This window comes from Zonotrichia albicollis, chromosome Z, assembly GCF_047830755.1.
Source record: "Zonotrichia albicollis isolate bZonAlb1 chromosome Z, bZonAlb1.hap1, whole genome shotgun sequence".
NCBI lineage: Eukaryota > Metazoa > Chordata > Aves > Passeriformes > Passerellidae > Zonotrichia > Zonotrichia albicollis.
Genome location: NC_133860.1, coordinates 13,713,779 through 13,734,446, shown reverse-complemented (window position 1 = coordinate 13,734,446; position 20,668 = coordinate 13,713,779). Strand labels below are relative to the sequence as shown.

The 20,668-nt window shown below is 43.6% G+C and overlaps 1 protein-coding gene across 17 annotated transcripts in view; it reads right to left on the bottom strand.

Annotated features, from left to right (window-relative positions):
- Nucleotides 1–20,668, bottom strand: part of CELF4 (CUGBP Elav-like family member 4) — a 713,618-nt gene that overhangs the window by 10,311 nt on the left and 682,639 nt on the right. For 13 of the 17 annotated variants that reach the window (XM_074532918.1, XM_074532917.1, XM_074532926.1 and 10 more), the window contains one exon: nucleotides 3,714–6,050. The exons of 1 other annotated variant lie outside the window; for it this stretch is intronic. The gene's annotated coding sequence lies outside the window, so the exon portion shown is untranslated. Of the gene's footprint in view, nucleotides 1–3,713; nucleotides 6,051–7,915; nucleotides 8,004–20,668 lie in introns of those variants that run through there. 3 more of the 17 variants (XR_012578161.1, XR_012578162.1, XM_005489663.3) reach the window with 3 other exon arrangements.

The following is a 20,668-nucleotide window of genomic DNA, read 5'->3' as shown; positions in this document are numbered from 1 at the left end:
GCCCTGCAAGGCTGTTGCTTACAGGGGAGGGCATGTGCTTACCTACACCTGTGCAAGGAAACACCTTCCCTCCTCTTTCTTGCTGGAGGAGGTCCATGCCAAGTTCAGAACTTACCAGACTGAGACCCAGAATTCAGGATAGCTCATGAATGCCATGTGAGAGGATGTTTGCTTTGGGGGTGTTTCTTCCCCCCAGCATTTGTTGTGTGTTTACCAGTGCTGATGTTACAGAGGCTCCTCAGAGGAAATGTGGGGAAGGTTTCAGGTTGTGTGAGTGTTAACAAGAAGCTTGCACAATGGTGAGGGCAAGTGTGCAGAGGGATGAGGTTCTGAGCAACCTGATCCTGCCCCTGCTCATTGCAAAGGGGTTGGACAAGATGACCTTTAAATGTTCCTCCCAACTCAAACAATTCCATCGTTCTATGAGTGACCTCATACCCTTAATAAATGAAATACAAGGGCTCTGATTTGGAACCTTCTGAGTGGTTTTTGGGGTTGTGTTTGCTCTAATGTGTTTGCTGTAGTGAGAGAGAAGCTGTGGTATTGAAAACTGCTTTAAGAACTGATTTCCTCAACAAGTAGACAGCAATGCTATTCCAGAAGACATTTTCAGGCTCAGCAGGGGGCTGCCTTGAGTTTGCAGCCTATTCCCATTTCATTGGCTCTGGACTGGCAGGACAAGTCAGGCTGTTTCAAATGAGCTTTTCTAAGGGGCATCACTAAGGAGGAGCATCAGCAGCTCCCCTCTCCAGGTGGTGCAGAGCAAAATCTTGCACAGTGTTGCACTGAAGTCCCTGCTGATGAGTTTCCCCATCTGCCAATCCCCCTGGGATGTGTGAGTTATTCCTGGGATCACAAACACCTTTCATGGTTCTACACCTATGGGACAGTTGCTGCCCCCAGGTCACATTTGGGACTGGGAGAAATGTGCTGTTGGAAACTGAAATGTTGGAGAATCCTGACCTTGCTTTGCAAGGACATTTCCAAACATTATGTTGATATTTGTTATAGAAAGGGAAAACAGGCAGAACTCTGAAGCCTTGTTCGAAGCCCATATTATCCTCCAATAAAATAAAGTTTTCTAATGGACATCTGCCTGGAGTAGGAATGGGATGGAGGTGGGAGGAGGAATTGTTTCACACATTCTTATGTGTGCAAAAGATGAGTGGCTCAGTGCCTGTGTCAAGAAATGCTGATATGGAAAAGTGACTCCAGGAGGGTATGAACTGCTTTCTCAGGGACCCGAAAATGGTTGGTTGAGGTGTCCTCAACCTAATTGGTTGAAGTGTCCTCATGGAACTCCCCAAAGAATGACAGCAAACCATGTCCTGTTCTTGTACCAAAGGTTGGCTTGAACTACTCATGGATATAGGATTCAAGTTTACTGTAATCACAGTGGTACCAAGGAGCACACTGATGAAAGATGAATGTTTGACCTTTAAAAAACCCTTTTGTTTAATGTAATGTGACTTAGCAGCTACAAACTAGAGAGAGGAGCCAGCATCAGACATGCAGTCACTTTTGAACCTCTGTAATGCAGTGTTTTGTGTGCTGGTGCACACAGACATGCAGCTACAGGCTTTCAGTAGACCTGGTCTCTCTCTTCATTTTCATTGCTTCAAATTGGGATGTTTCTTTGGATAATTGCCTGCCCCAACAACAGAGCCCATGCTGAAGCAGGCTTGTGTTGCAATTTGTTTTGCTTTATAGCACCTGCAGTGTCAGTGGGTGAACTTTTCCTGGAGAGAAGCATAGAGTGTCCCTGAAACAAACACTTAAATCAGGGCTGGTGTGTCTGCACAGCCTGGAGAAGGGTGTTTCAGCCAGCTGTTAGACTGTCCCTACATTTGTGCTTCAGCCCATGGTGTTCTAGTCTGTGCCTCTACCACAGCCAGAGAGCTGGGCATGGCAAGTACCCATCACTTGGTTTAGGCAGCAGGGTGGTGACAGCTGTGCTTTATTTCCCAGCACACCAGTGCAAATGAACCTCTGGTGTAAATGAACCTCTGGTGTAAATGAACCTCCAGCAGGCTGACAGCCTTGTGGTGTTTCCCTTCACTGTGGGCTGAACTTGGAGGTATGATCACATTTTGAGCTTGCAGTGTAATTCATGGGCATGCCCTGGGAGAAAGGTCAGTACCAGGCATGGTCTCTCTGGTGTCACTTGTTGTCCCTGCTTGTCCTCACATCCAATTTCCCCAGTCCAGTAACGCCAAAGGTTTCTCTGCAAAGTGCTACATTTTGGGGCATTGACCTAAGTCATAGAGTCATGTTGACAGTGTTTTCTGGTCTCCCTTTGCGAGCTGATTGCCCTCCAACACTGGATATTTTATCTGCTGTGTATTGCAGGGTACCTGAAACAAGAAGAAATCTTGTCTCACAATCATCAGTCAACAGCCCCCAGCTGTATCTCATTGGCCAGAAGTGCTCCCAGCTGGATGCCCCAGGGGTGCAGCCCATCCTGCTTGGATGACAGGGATGTGTTCTTGCAGATCCATCAGGATGTGACTCACGCTGCAGAGATGCAGCATCTACCTCGAGCAGGGTGGGGAAGAGCTCTGGGGACACTGAAAGTCACAGGGGAGGGTATGAAGGTGGCCTGGGAACTGGGGAGACAGTCAGCCAGCACCTTTTAGTTCCCCCTTTGCTATGCCAGTTTGGGAAATTGAGTCCTCCCTGTTTGTTGTGAGGTTTTCTTCCCTCAAGTAGTGATTTTCATCAGCCCTCCCCCACACTTTACTCTCAACCTGGCCGTGCTTTTGTCTGTTCATCCCTGCAGCTCAGGACAGGATGCTGAATAATCTTTGGAATAGAAACCTCTTCTTATTGGAGATCTAGTCCTCATTTTCTCTCTCAGTGCCCACATTTCTAGCCTCTCTGTCCTCTGCAGAGCATCTTCTCTGCTGAAAAGCAGGGATAGGTTTGGTGTATGTGCATTCCTGTATTTGCCTTTACCTTTGGAAGAAAAGCAAATACCGACCGTGTTCCCTCCTTGTATTCATAATCTTATTTATATTTCTTATTTCTACTGCCCTGAACAGACTTAAGTAACTGATAGTATTAATAATAGGAGTTTCTACTTAGAGAACTCCTTCCTACGGAGTTCAAATTATGAACAAGCACTTTGGTCTCATTTAGAGGTAGATTTAGCCTGTGCAACTTGTTCAAATGCAGATGCGGCTGTAATAACAGAGAGAATGTGAAGGCTCCTGATCTCAGCCCCAACCTCAGCTCAGCTGATCTGGTACAGCCATTTCAGGGGAAAGGAAAATAACCATTCAAACACGAGATGTGAGGGATGCTGAGGAAGAAATTGAGCCTCATCTCCGGAGACTCCTGAATTTCACAGGGTTTTCCCAAAGCAGCAAAAGGAGCAACGTCCCGAGCTTTGGCCTCTATCGTTATCAGCATGAAAAAACCATGAGCGTGAAATCAAACAATAGGCTTCAAATGGGAGCTACAATGACACTAATTTGTATGTACCATTATTTGATCTTCTAACCTACTAGGTTTAAGGTAAACCACTCTGGAATATCAAGCAGACATTAAATGAAACAGTGTCATTAATTCAATCCAATGAGATACGTTTTATATAACAAAGGGATTTGTTCTGATACTCAAACAATGTATATTAATGAAAGAGTCGAAATAGATTCATTTTGTTCTCAAAGCAAACACATTAAGAAAAGCCATCAAGAAGTAAAGAACACGGCTTTTTTTTTTTTTTTTTAAACTGTGCTTTATTTAGGGCTAAGCTGGAAAGCGTCATTCAATAATTACAGAAGATTACAAGGAGTTTTAGGGAATTGAGAGTGAAAGAGCAGTTGTATGGAACTGCAGCTGCGTTACACATCTGTACTTCCTAGCTGTGGGCTCAGTTTGCTTCAGTCCTTACTCTGGCAAAATGCTCGTTATATCCCCATGAGAGTTTTGGAAGAGTAAGGACTGCACGGTCAGGCCCAATATGTAATCAAAATTAACATTAAAAAAAAAAAAAAAAAAAGGAAAAGGAACCGAAAAAGGAAAAACAACAGAGAAAGAAAGTTCGAGATTGAGATAAAAAATACTGAGAAAAACAAACAAGAGCATTAACCAAATAGTAACCAAAAACAAGAGTATAACCAAATAATAATCAAAACTAATTATCACACTGCTCAATCGATGCAAACAAGTGTGAGAATTATGTAAATCAAGTTTTAAGACTGTGAAAATAAATTATAATAAATATGATATTCTTTAAAATATATGTGTTCTTAAATAATTCATTGTTTTTTCTGAGTCAGATTTTTTAAAGCAATGTCTTATTTTTAACTGCTCTAAAGTCATTTACCAAAGATAAATATCGTGCTTTCATTAAATAGTTTTCCTTGTTTTTTCTCTATCATTACAATTAAAAGTCCTACAAAATATGCAAATTTATTTACAGAAAACAGAGCCAGCATCTTTTTTTTTTTTAAACATCCCCCTGTTTTTCAAAATTCCTTGTAAACAGTTTCAGAAATTCTTCAAAGAGATTGTTTCTTTAGTTTACTTTTTATGGTTTTTTTTTTAAGGTTTTTTAGGTTTTTAAGTTTTTTTTTGTTTTTTTTTTTTTTTTAAGATTAAGGTACTAGGCTAATCCCTTGCCCTGAAGGTTTCTAGAGCAAATATGGAAGCTACTGAAGCATAGGATGATGGGAATTTTGCGGACAGCAGATCATGAAGACATGAAGCGTTTAGCTGTGTTTTGTTGTTCAAGTTAGAACTAACGTCTGATAAAAAGACAGCTGTTTTTTTTTCTTTTTTTCCCATTTGCATTGTCTACAGAATTGAGTCTTGTCTTGTTTATTTTTTAATAGCTGGAATGCTTGCAGTTAAAAAAGCTGCCAAAATAGCCATTTTTCTCCTTTTTCTCCTCGATAAATAACAGCATCCAACAGCAATTGGCAGAGAGTAGGAATTTATGCTCAATCTAAACTCTACAAAATTACAGTTCTACAACATCTTTGTTTTTAGCATTAACGCTAACTTCTATGTAGTATTTTTTTTTTGCTTTTTTGTTTTTTTTTTTTATTTTTATGTTGTCTAATTTTTTTCTATTATATAGGTATTTTAAACTTTCTTTTTTAAATTCTGTACAACTATTAGGATTTTAAATGGGGAGAGTTAGAAGCATTTACAAACCTTTTTGTTTTCCATTTAATATCAACCATCTTTCCTTTCTCTTTTCTATGCCTTTTTATGTACTTAATTATGTATTTATTTATTTACTTTTTTTTGCTTTTCATAGATATCCATCTTACCTGCCTTTAACAACGCAATCCTTGCGTATTATACAGAAAACCATATGAAAGCTTCATAGACTCTAATTAATGTATAACCAAAGAACCTCCCAAAGTATCAAAGAACTATTATCTTGCCATTTTAAAAGCATTTAAGCATTTGTAATTTTTTTGTGGTTTTATTTTTTTGGTGTTTTTGTGTTTTTTGTGGTTTTTTTTGTGTTTTTTTTTTTTTTTAGGTTTTACATATTTCATATAATCGCTCTCAAAAACTGTTTTAGGAACAGCTCAGAGAAAAGGAAAGAACTTCCATATTTTACATACAGCTACAAGTCTGCGGTAAAAAGTTTTGTCCTTTGGTCCCTATATAGCTAAGGAATGACAGATAAAGATGCTCAGTGACTGTTACCATGGGTCTCACATGGTAACCGCATCCTTGGTGGCAAACAGGCACTCCTTTGCCAGAATCCAGGTTTGCATCTCCTGTTTGAAGAAAAGCCGCTGTGGTGATATCAGTGTCTCTTCAGAAATCCCGGTTCATCTTCCTCCTGCTCTGATTTTACTTTATGTGTTTGTTTGTTTTCAAGCGCATGTCCTTCGAAGTCAGCAGATGTGATACTTTTCTTGAAGAAATGTTACAGTCTAAACAATCAAAGAGAGAATAGGTCTGAAGTCTTCAGCTCGACTGATATTTGCTGATATGTCAAAGATGTAATCCAACAGTTCACTTTTTTTTAATATATATATACTTTTTTTTTTTTTCTAAATGTGGCCCATTCAGCTGCTGCCCTAAAAAATGAAGAAGATCATTGCAAATTAAATCAAAAAGGGGAGGGGGAAGTAGGGAAGGTGTGGGGGGAATATTTGAGACAGGAGGGGGGGAAAAAAAGACCTAAAAATGAAAATGAAATTAAAATCAAGCCTGTTCTTTTGGGCCCAATCCTGCTCCCGTTGAAAGTAATGGATGCTTTCTTCTCCCTTCAATTGGGACAGGATGGGGCTTCTGCTTTGGTGTTTTTTGCTTTTGAAGGCCTTGGCTCTGATTCTGCTCCCACTTAACATCAACAGAAGGATTCCCCTTGACTTCAGTGGGAACCGGATCAAACCCAAAGTAAGCAAGGTAGTCACGATCATGATAAAGAAAAACACAATTGTTCCTATTAGTAATAATAATAATATTAATAATAGTAAATAAAAATAAAATTAGGGCGTGTCTATGTAAATCTGCATCACTACACACGTGAAGACAGCAGCATTTCAGTTATTTTTAAGTGCCGCTTTGCAACGCCAGATCACAATCTTGCTTGTCAGGCTTTTGTAGGGTGAAAGGCATCAGGAGAGGGGAGTACTACATTTTAATGGGGTGCCATCTCTGACAGTGTATGAGCTTTCTGTGGAGACGTAGCTGCCAATAACATCTACTCCTTTGTGTGTCAGAAAGTAGGACTTTGAACAGGCAATTTACAGGAGGTTAAATAAAAAAGACTGTTGGAGTAAACTTTTTTTTTGTGGGGGGGAAAAAAAAGTAAAGCTAACATTTCTTAAATAAAAAAATTATTTAAAAAAATATAATCATGATCCGACTAGGCTTGACATTTAAGTAGGATGCTTAATCATTAAGGATTAGCTCTTATCTCCTTCTAGCAAGCAGGTTCTTCTTATACACTCGGTGATTTATTACATCAAGAAACTTAGAAACTGCAAAAGGTCCACTCTGGTGGAAAAGTGTCATGCGGAATATCAATCCATGCTGGCAGGTTTTCACACTGTTGGTTCAACAAACAGCAAACCGTACACAGCAGTCTAAACAATTACAACACCAAAAATAATAATATAATAAAAAAATAAAAAACACTCGTCAAGGACCCTTTTTCAGTTGTAAACAAAAAGATGCATTTTGCTTTTTGATCTCGATGGGTTTTTTTCCCACTCAATCCCTCCCTCCCTCTAAGCAATTAATTTTTGCTGGAGTTGCTGTAATACGGCACCTTAGAATTAGGAATTCTTGAAAAGACATACAATGAGGCTTTTCTTGGGGTTGCTTTTTTTGGTTGCTATAGTTTGCAAACTACCATTACTATCATTAGTCTTTTTAGTTTTGATTTGGTTTTTCCGTTTTTGTTTTTTATTTTTTAAAATTTTTAGAAAGTGATTTGAAATATCCTAAGGGGAAAAAAAAGGTGTCAATTGAAAAAGGCCCCAATTCTCCGGAAAAAAAAAATAATCACAAGATTTTCAGTGCAAAAAATTAACCACACATTTTTCTCTCTACTTTTTTTTTTTCCAAATTATCTGTAGTTACAACAATCCCATTTTTTTTTCTAAAGAATTAGGAATCCATCTTTTTTTTTTCCTTCTATGTGACATCTAAAGAAGCATAAAACGCTGACGAGAAATCAAACGACAAATAAAGAAACCACTGCAAGCACCAAAAACAAAACGAAAATGAGCACAGCAAAAAATTGTGGCAGCACAAAGTCAAAAAAGGCACATGTGATCATGACTGGCCAATCATCAACTGATACAACATCCAAGAAAAATGCTTCAATCACGGCACCTGCACGAAACTTGACGGCATGTCATGCAACCAATTCTTAGCTTGTTACATGACGCCATCATGTCACACTTTCAACTTCGAGTTGATTTGAACTTACGGCCTGGGGAACTGTATTCTCCACTTTCATGTCATTACGAGAACTTTTTTCCTAGCTCAGCGCGAGACTGTGGTGGATTTGACTGGCTCTTGGTTGGAATTTGATTGAATGACAAAAGAAGAAAAGATTTTTTATATATATATATTTATATATAGTGTGGAAAAAGGGAAAGGTGGGGAAAGAAGATATATATAAAAATAATAATTGAAAAAAAATGTTACAAACACAGCATCAATCAAAAATAATTTCTAATGGAAATACTTGCCATTAAACTATAGAAAACGAAACAAGAATGAGAGCAAAACAAACCAACTGAACGGAAAGAAAAGAAAGGAAAAGAAGAAAAGAAAGTAAGGAAGAATTAAAAAAAAAAAAAAAAGGATGGAGAAGGCCTAGCCAGAGACACACATAAAACACACACATAAATGTGGACACACGGTCAACAGCGAACAGGAACAGAGCGTGATGCAGCGGCTGTTGAGGAGAGCATGCACTGAATGGATGAGCGCAGACACAGATCGGTTTTGCGGAGTCTGGAAAATAAAAACATTCACTGCCAACCAGAATGCTTTCGTTAGCACCGGCCTTCCCCACACCACCCCCAGCCTCCTGGGCCTCGCTGGATGGATGGATAGCTGGCCAAGTCCTCCGGGAGCCTCTCCACTGCCTCGCACCGACTCCGGAGCAGGGACCGCCCTGATTTGGTTTGCATCCCGAGTTCAAAATCATGGGGGAGTAATAGGCCAAGAACTGCTTTGGCTACTGAGAATAAATAAATTTAAAAAAACAAAACCCAAAACCAAACAAAACAACAACAACAACAACAAAAAAAGAAAACCGAAAAGGAAAGCAGCTACTGCTGGCTGCTGCATGTCCATTTAGCAGTTCACAGGACGGCGGGCTCTGAAACAGCAATGCTGGTATGGTGTGGGAAGCAGACTTGTAGGAGGAGTCAGATGATACAATGGTTCCTAAATCAGCGTCATTAAAAGAAGGACATTTGCTCCTTTGGCATTTAGCTCTGGCCTGAATTGAAAAGGTAATGGAAAACAAAGGGTAAGAGGAGAGGAGAGGAGAGGAGAGGAGAGGAGAGGAGAGGAGAGGAGAGGAGAGGAGAGGAGAGGAGAGGAGAGGAGAGGAGAGGAGAGGAGAGGAGAGGAGAGGAGAGGAGAGGAGAGGAGAGGAGAGGAGAGGAGAGGAGAGGAGAGGAGAGGAGAGGAGAGGAGAGGAGAGGAGAGGAGAGGAGAGGAGAGGAGAGGAGAGGAGAGGAGAGGAGAGGAGAGGAGAGGAGAGGAGAGGAGAGGAGAGGAGAGAAGAGAAGAGAAGAGAAGAGAAGAGAAGAGAAGAGAAGAGAAGAGAAGAGAAGAGAAGAGAAGAGAAGAGAAGAGAAGAGAAGAGAAGAGAAGAGAAGAGAAGAGAAGAGAAGAGAAGAGAAGAGAAGAGAAGAGAAGAGAAGAGAAAAGAGAGAAGAGAGAAGAGAAAAAGCATGAAACAAAAGGAAAAAAAAGAAAAAAAACAAAAGGAGAAAGGAAAAGAAAAAGCAAAAGGACGAAGCAAAAGGAAAAGGACTAAAACCTGCCAGGGATTGGTTGCTACAACCTATATAAATGCCCTGTTCCTTTCCTGTGAAGGAAAATGTTCCTTTACTGGCCCACAGAGTTTTGCCTCGGTAAACACCAAAAATCACTGCACACAACAATACTCTTGTCTCAGTCAGCAGCTCTACACCCTGCTCCTCAGGTATTGCCTTTCTGTCCCCTTGGCAGGACACATATCTCTCCTTGCAGCCTATTTCTGAAAAGTCACTGCACACGAATGAAATTTCACCTCACGCTGGGGTGTCACAAGAATATTGTTGGCATTTCTTATCCTGAAGTCATGCACACTGGCTAGTGAAAATTCCTTCCCTAGCTTTCTGTTTGTTTGTCTTGGGTTTCTTCACTTTTTCTGCGAACTGAAACATGCTTTCTTGGCTGCAGCAGTTGTGCTTAGCTGACAAGAGATGATGCTGAACTAAGTCCCTGATCAGAGCTCTGGCTTCAGCTCCACACTTTTCCCACAGTTGGCTGCTGTCTTGGTTGGGGCTGACTCCTTCCTGATGGCCTGGCCCCAAAGTCTTGCCCTTTGAGGATCTGGAAGTGTCAGCCTGAGCTTCCTGGGGTTTGACAAAGACAATAGGCTGGTACCCCCAAGGCAGATACAAGATCTGTGTCTACAGTTATTTCACAATCCAAGATGGGGAAAACTGTCCTTTTGAAGATGGCCCAGGGAAGAATTGTTGTCTTTTGTGTCCCTAGGTACCCAAGAGCAAATAGTGTCAGCTGTACAGCTCCTGGAAAAGATCTCTAGCATTCCTCTCACCCCTCTGGGCTTTCTGGCCATGTCATAGCACAGGAAAACAAGCAGCTGAGGAAGGAAGGACAGCTGTGAGCACCATCACAGCAAGGCCTGTGTCTTTCCTTACTTCAGCTGCACTAGCAGGAACAGGAAGGGTTAACAGGCTTTGATTCAATGAATGGAGGACAAAGGAGGCAACAGGAATAGGAGAGATCTGGTGGAGCTGACAGTATCCTGCTCTATTCCTGGGAAGTAGCAACAACACACATCTCCTGTCTTGGATTGAAATACAGGATAGCACCAGCGGCCAGATGAGGAGTAGAGCTTAGTGGGCAGTGGGTTTACACATGGATGCTAGATCCAGGCTACTGTCAAGGTGGGGAGAGGTTCTTTGCTATAATGTTATTGAGGAAAATATTTAATGTGCAGTGTGGGAAGGGTGGGACTGGTCAATCAGTGACCACTGCTTTGGAGGTGGTACTACCATCCCTCTGTCCTGCACAGACACCCTCAGACACTGCAGGTGACACACACACACACACACACACAAACACACACACATGCACACACAAACATATATATGTACAGGTGAAGGATTAGGACTTGCTGAGGCTAAAAAAACAGAAAAAAAAAAAAAAAAGCCACTTGAAAATATTCTTTCAGACCGAAGCGATGTGGTGATCCTGTCTGCCTAACTTGGGTCTGTATTTCAAGGACCAAATGAAGCTGCTCTTCTAAAGCAGGGGTCTGCATAAGCTACATAGTCTGTGGACAGGAGAAGACACTTTGATAGTCTCTAGGGACATGCCCAAAGTCTTGCTCCATTGAGCAAACCATAGCCAAATAAACCTGGTAAATGTCCAACTTTTTCTTTTGGGAGCAGCAAGTGCCTAACATCCTGGGACTGCTCTCCTGCAACACTGGAGAGAAATGAGAGATTGGAGTCCTAATGATCGAATTCAAGATGCAGACATCCTCAGCTGAACAGATCACTCTAGAACAGCATTAGTGGAGACACACAAGGATTTTAGGTCCCAATTCACTCATGCTTAGGAACTGTTTCAGATAAGCCTGAGTCATGGGCAAAAGGAACCAGTATCTCTTTCATGGTTATAATGAGGACCTTGACTGACTTGCTGTGAAGGGAATAGTTGCTGTCCTGGTCTATACCATCAGGAGAAATGAATCTCAGTTAAAGCCTTGGTTAGACAAACATAAATCTAGTCATGTCCTTGCAACCTGTGCTGTCAGCACAGTTGTCCTATTGCTACAAACACCTCTGTCGCAGTGAAGATTTTAGCAGCAGTTTCTGGCTGGACTGTGAAGGTAAGCTCTGCATTTTGGGAGATGGGAGGCACTCATAGTGTGGTACAGGGTTCTGAGGGAGCTGGCAGAGGTGCTCACTAAGCAACTCCATCATTTATCAGCAGTCTTGTTAACCAGAGGAGTCCCAGTTGATGTAGGTTAGCCAGTGCCATGCCCATCCAAAAGAAGGGCTGGAAGGAGGACCTGGGGAGCTACAGGGCTGCCAGCCTGACCTCAGTGCTGGGGGAGCTTGTGGAGCACATCACCCTCAGTGCCATCATGAAGCACAAGCAGGACAACCAGGCCCAGCCAGCCTGAGTTCGTGAAAGACAGGTCCTGCCTGGCCAGCCTGATCTCCTTCTGTGGCAAGGTGATCCACTCAGTTGATGAGGGAAATGCTGGGAATGTGTCCATGTGGACTTCATAAAGCCTTTGACAGCATTTCCCACAGCATTTTCCAGGAGAAACTGACTGCTCATGGCTTGGATGGGTGCATTGTTGCCTGGGTAAAAAAATGGATGAAGCTTGTGCCCAGAGGGTGTTGGTGAATGGAATGACATCCAGCTGGGGCTGGTCGGGAGTGGTGCTCCCCAGGGCTCAGCTCAGTAGGAGGCTGAGGGGAGACCTGATCACCCTCCCTCTGAAAGGAGATTGCAGACTGGTGGGGGTCAGTCTCAGTTCCCTCCAGGAACCAGTGACAGGGCAAGAGAAAGCAGCCTTGGGCTGCAATAGGAGAGGTTGAGATTGGATATTGGGAATAGATTCTTCACTGAAAAGCTTGTTGGGCACTGGAACTAGCTGCCTTGTGTAGTGTCACCATTTCTGGAGGTATACGGATGTGGTGCTTAGAGCCAGAATTTGGTAGTGGAGTCGTCAGTGCTGGGTTAATGACTGAATTTAATACTTTTACAGGTGTTTTTATAGCCTAATCTGTGCTATGGTTCCATTTTACCCTTACAGCAGGTAGATGAGCTGAGAGGGGTGTGCATGTGGCACAAGCCTAACACTCCCTGTCTATCCGGTGGGTGCCACAGGAGCTGTCATTGTATGTTTGCTGAGCTGCAAATGCAGCCAGATGCAGTTACAAGTCTGCTCTGTATCCTCCACGGGGCCACACAATTGTGCCAGCACTGCCACCATCGTGGTGGGCTGCCAGGTTGGGTTCTTCTTCCACTGCAGAAATCTACTGCCTCCAGTTCCACATCATTTCTACTGTGTCTCTCCCCTGAGTCCTTATTAGCCAAGTCTCCGCTGATCATCTCTAGACCTTTTCATTGCTTGGAGCTAAGAAACTTCTCCCTGATGAAACTCAAAGGCCACCACTTCTTCCAGCAGGAAAGTGTCAGCCTCCTGTTCTCACACTGATCATGGCATATGACAACTTCTTCACCTTTACACAACATTTATTGATCTCCATTTACACACATGTGTGCATTGGCACCCAAAACTGCAGCCAGAGTCCTGTCCCTCTGTCTGCTGGGGCCTGTGGCCATGCACACCTGCTGGAAGGAACTGGAGATGTTTGTGCTGCCTGTGACAGAACTTCACAGCTATTGCCTCTGAAGCTGATCAATATGATTAAAACTCCAGCCCGTGCTTTTCTCCCCTGCCTTTTGTACTGTTCCTACAGCAATCTCCCTCTCTGATTTTGCCCCCAGTGCTGCGGGATGGCTCTGCTTTCCTTATGCCTCAGTCCTCCTCTCCACTGCTCCCCAATCCAACCCACAGAGGTTCCCCATCTCCTGCATCTCCTGCCCAGACTGCCTGGCAGGGTGGATAAAGGAGGCAGGGCTCTCCAAAACAGCCTCCATCCCTATGACAACGCTGCCAAGGATGTGTGGTGAGCCCAAGACTCGGAGCCCAAATGTGCTACAGTGGGAAGGGCAGCGTGCTGAAGGGGACTTTGCATCCATGCTGGGATTAAAAGAAGACTGATGATTTATACCAGACGTCAACGCATTTACCTGGACTCTTGGGGTGCTATTTTTAGTGGGGGAAGGGAGGGAAGGGGCGGGGGGGAAAGAGTATTTTTGTCAGATGCTTCAGTTCTAACATCTGAAGGTTAAAAAGCAGACAGATTGTATAAATGAATCTTTATATAGATGAAAATGCACACCAACATATCCATATGTATATGTACAGAGGTATTACATGTACATATGTATCAACAGAGACAATTGCACACACACAGAGACAGAGAAGAGAAGCCAATGTGATCTAACAGGGAGATGGGAGTCCAGCATTTCTAATACTAATGTTTAAATTTTTATTTTCTTTTTCTTTTTGTTTGTTTGTTTTTGTTTTTTTCTTTTGTTTTGTTTTGTTCTTATATTCCTGATGACTCTGCCTCATTTTTCCCATTTATAAATTTAAGGTGATGATAAAAATTAGCTCTTAAACTGCGGTGCCCTTCTTTCAAATAATTGTATGACTTACTTGCTGTGTGGTGCTGTTACTAAGATTGCTCTCATTTAACTATGTTGCATTAAGAGCTACTTGAAAAATTACAATTATTTTCTGGAGGAAAATTGTCATTATTTTGGCTTTCTTTCCTGTGAATATTTTAGTTAATAAACAAAACAAGTTTGGGATGGGGGAGGTGGCCAGAGAAATAGATTAATTTTTGCCTTTTTTAAAATCAATTTGAAAACCAGTCCATTTTTAAGAGGAATTTAGTGTTTTGAAGGCCAACATTTTTAATCAAGACAGTTATGCTTTTTGTGCTGTTTGCATTTCCTTTTTTTTAATCTACCGGAATGAAAATTTGCTGCGGAAACATCCAGTTTGGTCAAAATGTCACTTTTTGGCCATCCCCTCCTCCCCCAGCTTGTTTGATGAAAAATTGTCAAGCAGCAATAGCTGTGTCACCTCTGATTTATCTATTTTTCTAGAGCCATTAGTTTCAAGCAGCGGATGAAAAAGCGCCACGACGGAGCAGCTGCTCCTGCAGGACCCAGCCTGGGCAGTCAGAAAATGTCACTGAAAGGGCTGCCTTTCCTCTCTGTGCCCTGAGCAGTGGTAAAGGAGGTGGCCCCGGGGCGCTGGGGGTCACAGGGGTGGTGCAGGAGCCCTGGAGAAGGTGTGGAGGAGGAGTGTGGTGGGAGGAAGGGCTGGGCAGGGCTGGGGTTCAGGAGGGAGCTCTGCCCATCACCAGGGCTGCAGCTTGGAGGGTCTGAGTGGTCACAGCCCTGCCCACCCTCCTGGGCAGCGCCCAGAATTCACCTGCAAATGTAGCCATGGCTCTTTGCCTCTCTCAGCTCTGCTTTGCCAATCAAGAGCTTTGCAGGCGAAGATCAGCACAATGAGCTCAGGTCATTTTGAGAAGCAGCGATGGTAAAGGTCAAATGAGTGTTAAATGGATATTTTGCAGCAAAGGATAGCCTCTTTCCCTCCCAATGGCCAAATCAGTGGGTCCTGTGCCCTGAGGAGCATTTATCCTGCCTCATACAGAGTGCTCACCCCTGCTTCAGCTGCAGATGAAGATTAGGTGGGAGAGGAAATTAAGCTTGCCTTTCTGCATACAATGAAAGATTCTTTATTACAAGAGGGCCTCAAGGAGTTTTCTATCTCCTGAGCATTGTACCAACAGTTTAATTAAAAAAATGTGCATGGTTGAGAACTAAGTCTAATTGGGAAGCTGTAAGAAAGCCTCTGTGCCCAGTCTCTGCTGTTTCTGCTTTTTCCCTTTATAGATTGACTAGACCTTATCAAAATGCTGATCAAAACACTGCTACACTCTTCTGTCTCTGTTGCTGACAGTAGGGTGGGGATCCTGCTCCCCTCTCCCTTCCCTGAGCAGACCCCAGGGTGGCCTCATGAAGTCCAGCTCACAGGTCTCAGCAGGTTAATTGAACTGCCTGTGCCCTCCCAGGGAGGTGTTGGATGCACCCCACCAGTGTGTCCAGGATCTGCCACAAGAAACGAGAGCCCTCAGCTGCCTGCTGGGCCGGAGGGGAAGGATTTGGTCTGTAATTGCTCACCAGGTACGGGAAGGATGTGTTGGAGTGGTGTCTGTGTGGGCTTGGGAAAGGAGGAGACCTCAGCTCATCTCCCAGCGTGATATCCCTCATCTCTCCCCGTGACATCCTCATCTCCCATCGGCCACCCCATGTTCTGACCCTCCCAGAGCTGGTCCTGTGCCTGTGGCAGGGCTGCTGGGTCTGTGATGCACCCTGAGACTCTCCTCCAGAGGTGAGATTTCACTCTCCTTCCGCCAAGGCTGTCCAGCTCTCCATGCCCTGTCTCCATACCCCTTTAAATCAGAATGCAGCCAGAAACACAAACTCCCAGCTTGCAGCACTCAATTACACCTTCTGATATTTTATTTTTTTTGCCTGCAGCTTCAAATTACCTTCAAGGTGCACAGTGCAATTAGCTAAAAATATTTTCTGCTTCATTTTAATTGCACTAAAGCTCTGATGTACCTCCAGTGAGGAGTAGTAAGGTGGAAATTGGTGCCCCAAATATTTCAAATTGATTAAAGTCCAGGATGACTCAATAAGCTTACATAGTTCTATTAATTATTAAATATTCATAATTTTTTATTGAAAACCCCACAAACATTCTTGAAGCCAAATTCTGTATGAAGCTTCTAAAAGAACATACTTTAGCTAAGGAGATGGTAACTCTTTCTGAGTTGGAGAAAGATGAGACAAGAATTCTACCATCTAGTTGGAGTGGTTTCCATATGAGGAATTCACATCTCTTGGTGAATTTTCGTGTCTCAGAATTTGATTCTGAAAACACTTATGCATGTGACTTATGTCTGTGACTCATTTCACTGCTATAGCTGAGGTATTTATATGATTCTAATTTAGAACTGCATCACATTTTTGTTTAAAGCCTTTCTGGGCAGAAAATGCAGGTGATCAGTCAAACATTATTACTGCTTAAAAATAGTCAAAACTTTTTGTCTGAGAATTTAAAAAGAAATCCAAAACAAAACTTTTTTTTCTGAAAGCACTGAAAACCAATGTGCTGATTCCCATGATGTCTGGTTCACAAGATTACTTCAATGTACTTTGAAAAGAGTATTGAAAATAAATCCCAAATTCCATTTGCATCCAGTTGAGTCTGATCAGCCTCAGTTCTTTAGGTTTCTGGTTCACTGTCACCTCAGATAGCCTGTGCTTATGAAGCATGTCCCCTTGTGCCTGCAGCTGTGCTGGCCTGGGACTGCTATCACTGCCTGATCCACAGAGCTGAACCGAGCAAATTCAGCAAGTTTCTCACCAGTCCCATACAAATGACAGGATCATGTTAACAACCTAAGCCTCTGTGCTCCTCCCTGTGCCAGGAAGCTCAGGATTAACCTGTGTTAATGGTAGTGGGTGAGAAGTGGGATTCAGTGCACGTCCCACCCTCTTCCATGGCTGTGGAGGAGCCCTGATTGTGCTGGTGGAATGCAGGGCAAACATCAGAAAGATGCTGCCCCTCTCTGCAACTCTCCCTCCCTCTTCTGTGCTCACCAGGGTGAGAAAAACTCCCTCTGACCATCTCCAGAGCAGCTTGTGTTTGCAGCTGATTCTTACACAATTTTGGGGGAGATTGAAGGTGTTCAGCCTCTTGCCAAAGGGCACACCGAGAAGATGAATCTCAGAAAAAGCCCAACCCCACCAGCCCCTCGCTGCTGGTGTGCAAGTCTGTGCACTTTCTTCCTCTGAGGGAGAGCTCCAGGAAGGCAGGTATTGGCTCCTCCTTCCCCTTGGGAATGCAGAAGACAGATTAAAGAGGAGGGGGAAAAAAAGTTATTTCACAGTTAGTCTGCCCTGAACAAGAAAAGGTTCCTGACACCAACAAACTAATCAACGCTGAAGGCTCATGAGGTCAAGCTTTCCCTTCTCCTCCATTATTCTTTTGATTTTTTCTAACTGGCTAGGACTCGATAGCTCTGGCATGTCTATAAATATAAAATCCCTTTTTGCCTTCCCCTGGAGCACACCAAGGGCCATTTGAATACCCGCAGGGACAAGTTAAAACTAAACAAAACCAAAGCAACTCGCAAGAAACAGGTTGTCCAGCCAATCTTCAAATGCTGACCATTCTGTAAGTCAGTCCCAAGAAGCTCTCCTCTGCTCAGCAGAAATTGGGAAAGGCAGCTCTCCCTCTTCAGAGCACTCCCTCTGGATTCAGTGCTTTGTGTGGAGACTTATGGCCAGGAATGTTAATGCCAAAGAGCCGAGCTGGCTGAGCTGGAGCAGGGTGAGAGCTGGGCCTGAAGGAGGCAGCCCCAGACCATCAGGGTTAAGCTGTGGATATGTGGGCTGCCTCCAACACCTCGATGCCTGTGCCTGCTCCCTGTGCTGCCTTGGACAGCCACCAGTGCACAGCTGCAGGAGTTTCCCAGACCTGACCACCAAGAAGAACCCAGCCTTTGTATAGCCTGAAAAGAGCAAAACATCTGCCCGTGGAAACACTGGCCCCTACCCTATAGAGTGCACAATGCTCCTGAAGTCAAGTGAGAAGTGTTTATACACCATCATTGCATGGGAGGGGAAATGGCAGAAGAGCTGGGGACATTTATAGCTCCTTCTGCATTGGAAATGCCCAAAGCTCCTGTCCCAGAGCACTGCCCATGTTCTCTCCATTGCAGCACAGGGAACTTTACTCAGCAGTCTTCTCATGGCAAAGGAAAGGCTGCTCTCCCTCAAGTCTTTCCTGTCCTTGTGCTCTCTGCTGGGATCTGTGCTCTGTCTGGTAGAAAAGGAGGAAAGAAAAATGCCACATTCCCTACCAAGGGCTGACAAACAGGAATCATAGCTGCAGCATAAGCTTCTCTGATGGATTCTGCCTCAGCAAAATGAAATTAAGATTTCAGCAAACAAGCTCCAATTCCGTGGTACCAGTAGAACAAATGACATCTGATAATTGCTAACTCCTTTTGCTTATTCTTTGCTCTGTTCACCCCATCAGTCTCTCCAGATTATATTTTCAGCTGAGTTTAATGAACGCCATTTATTAAACTAACACCAGGGTTCTGCTTTGGCCTCAGACAGATGTGCCTGCTAATATGAATCATTTTGTTCAATTGGATTATTCTGATGGAGAGCGGATCCCTGCCACTCTGAGGAGCACAAACAAATGGGGAACAGCTCGCCTCCAGTTGTGACCAGCCGCTCGCCTTCATTAGGAGGCAGCTCCAGGCTCTGCAGGCAGCTTGGCAGGATGGTGTCCCTACTGCTCCCATCAGACAGCACTTCTGCTCCTTTCCATGTCCCTCTTATGAGCAGGATGGTGTCCCTACTGCTCCCAGCATTTCTGCTCCTTTCCACATCCCTCTCATGTGTGGGATGGTGTCCCTACTGCTCCCAGCACTTCTGCTCCTTTCCACATCCCTCTCATGTGCAGGATGGTGTCCCTACTGCTCCCAGCACTTCTGCTCCTTTCCACATCCCTCTCATGTGCAGGATGGTGTCCCTACTGCTCCCAGCACTTCTGCTCCTTTCCATGTCCCTCTCATGTGCTGGGAGAGCCCACATCTCTGAGTGTCCCTGAGCCTGGCTGGTCAGGGGGACATGAGCATCACTGCCCCCTTTCCTGAGTTCACCAGCTGCATGGGCAACAGATTCACCTCCTCCTTTGTCCCAATGAATGTTCCTTATCTGAATGCACATCAGACTTTTCTACCTGTGCATCCTTCCCTCCCCAGTATGGCATGTCTGACCTCCTTTACATTGACACCTGAGAAAATGTAGACTACTTATTTGATATTGATCCTTCTTTACACTGATCTTCTCCAAATATTTGGGCAAAGGGGCAGGGATGATATGCTTTTAAAGACTTGTATTAATCAGGAAAAAAAAAGATATAAAATCCATCTGAAATCTCCCAGACAGAGATTCCCTCAGTCTATTGTTTGGGATTTTAGTGTTGAAAATTTTGGGTCAATCTCTGTAATACATTGTGTGCAGGCACCAGACATCCATCTATCTGTCTATCTCAATACAAATCCTGCCTTCTGTGAACCATAAAACTCCTAGCAGAGTGACATTACCACTTCTCACATCGACAGAACACACTGAGCACACACAACTTGGGGAAAAAATTACAGAGGCAATTTGAAAGATTAGAAGAGAAAAAGCAGAAGATTTCTGCTCCCTGAGTGTAAGTGGCCAAATCCCACAGCAAGCCTTTAGCTGGCACAAATCATCATCACTCCTTTAAAGCCTACTTTCTTTCCCCAGATGAAGGACAGGCCCAGCACTCCTTCAGATACCTGTGAACCTCAGGACAACTCATTTATTCTAGAGCATTTCTGAAGAAAGAAATTATTTGCATTTTAATCCTAAGCGGTGTCCTGGGGTTACTTCCAGGAATCCCTGGTGAGCGCCAGAAGTCAGGCTGTCAGGAAGTGGGTCTGTGCTGAAAGGGAAAACACCCCAGAGATAACCATGGTGCCAGCCTGTGTGCCTTTCCTAATTACTAACAGCACGTCACATGCTCCTCAACAAAGCCATCAAAGGACATGAATTCCTCCATTCAGGTTTAAGTGTAGGAATACTTCTCCAGGTATGAGCTATTCCTTTACTCCTGATTAGGATCTGTACACCTTTCTCTAAATTGCATCATACTGGTCTTCACGGGTAATGGGAACAAGGCCTGTAGGAATTCCTGCTGGGATTTTGTGTAACAGGGCCTGTACTGAACAATGCTCTTGTAACCTGAGCAGAAGACAGAAACCCCCCAAATAAACCCCCCTCTGAAAACACCAAATCCCTTAAAACTGACTTATAGGAGCCCAGTTTCCTACAGCTGGTTTCGGGCTGCCTGTCTGGTTTCCTTTCCCAGTGTCCAACTTGCCATGATGGAGAAATATGTAACATGCAAGGAGAATGCACAGAGGAAAATAAAGAGCATGGAAAGCATTCACTTGTCATACATCACAGCAAAATGGGATGCAACCTCTGCTCATGAGTGGAGATGCTTCAAGACAGTAGAGAAAAGTAGAAAAAAATAGAGACTCTTATCCAGTAAAGACAAATTTTTAGCTGACTGCACAGCCCATGGATTTGATGGCCCAATTGTTTCCAAATCCTTAGAAATCAAGTGAAAACCTGTTGTTTTTTTTTTTTTTGAACAACCTGCTTTTAAGGGTCTACCATGACAACTGTG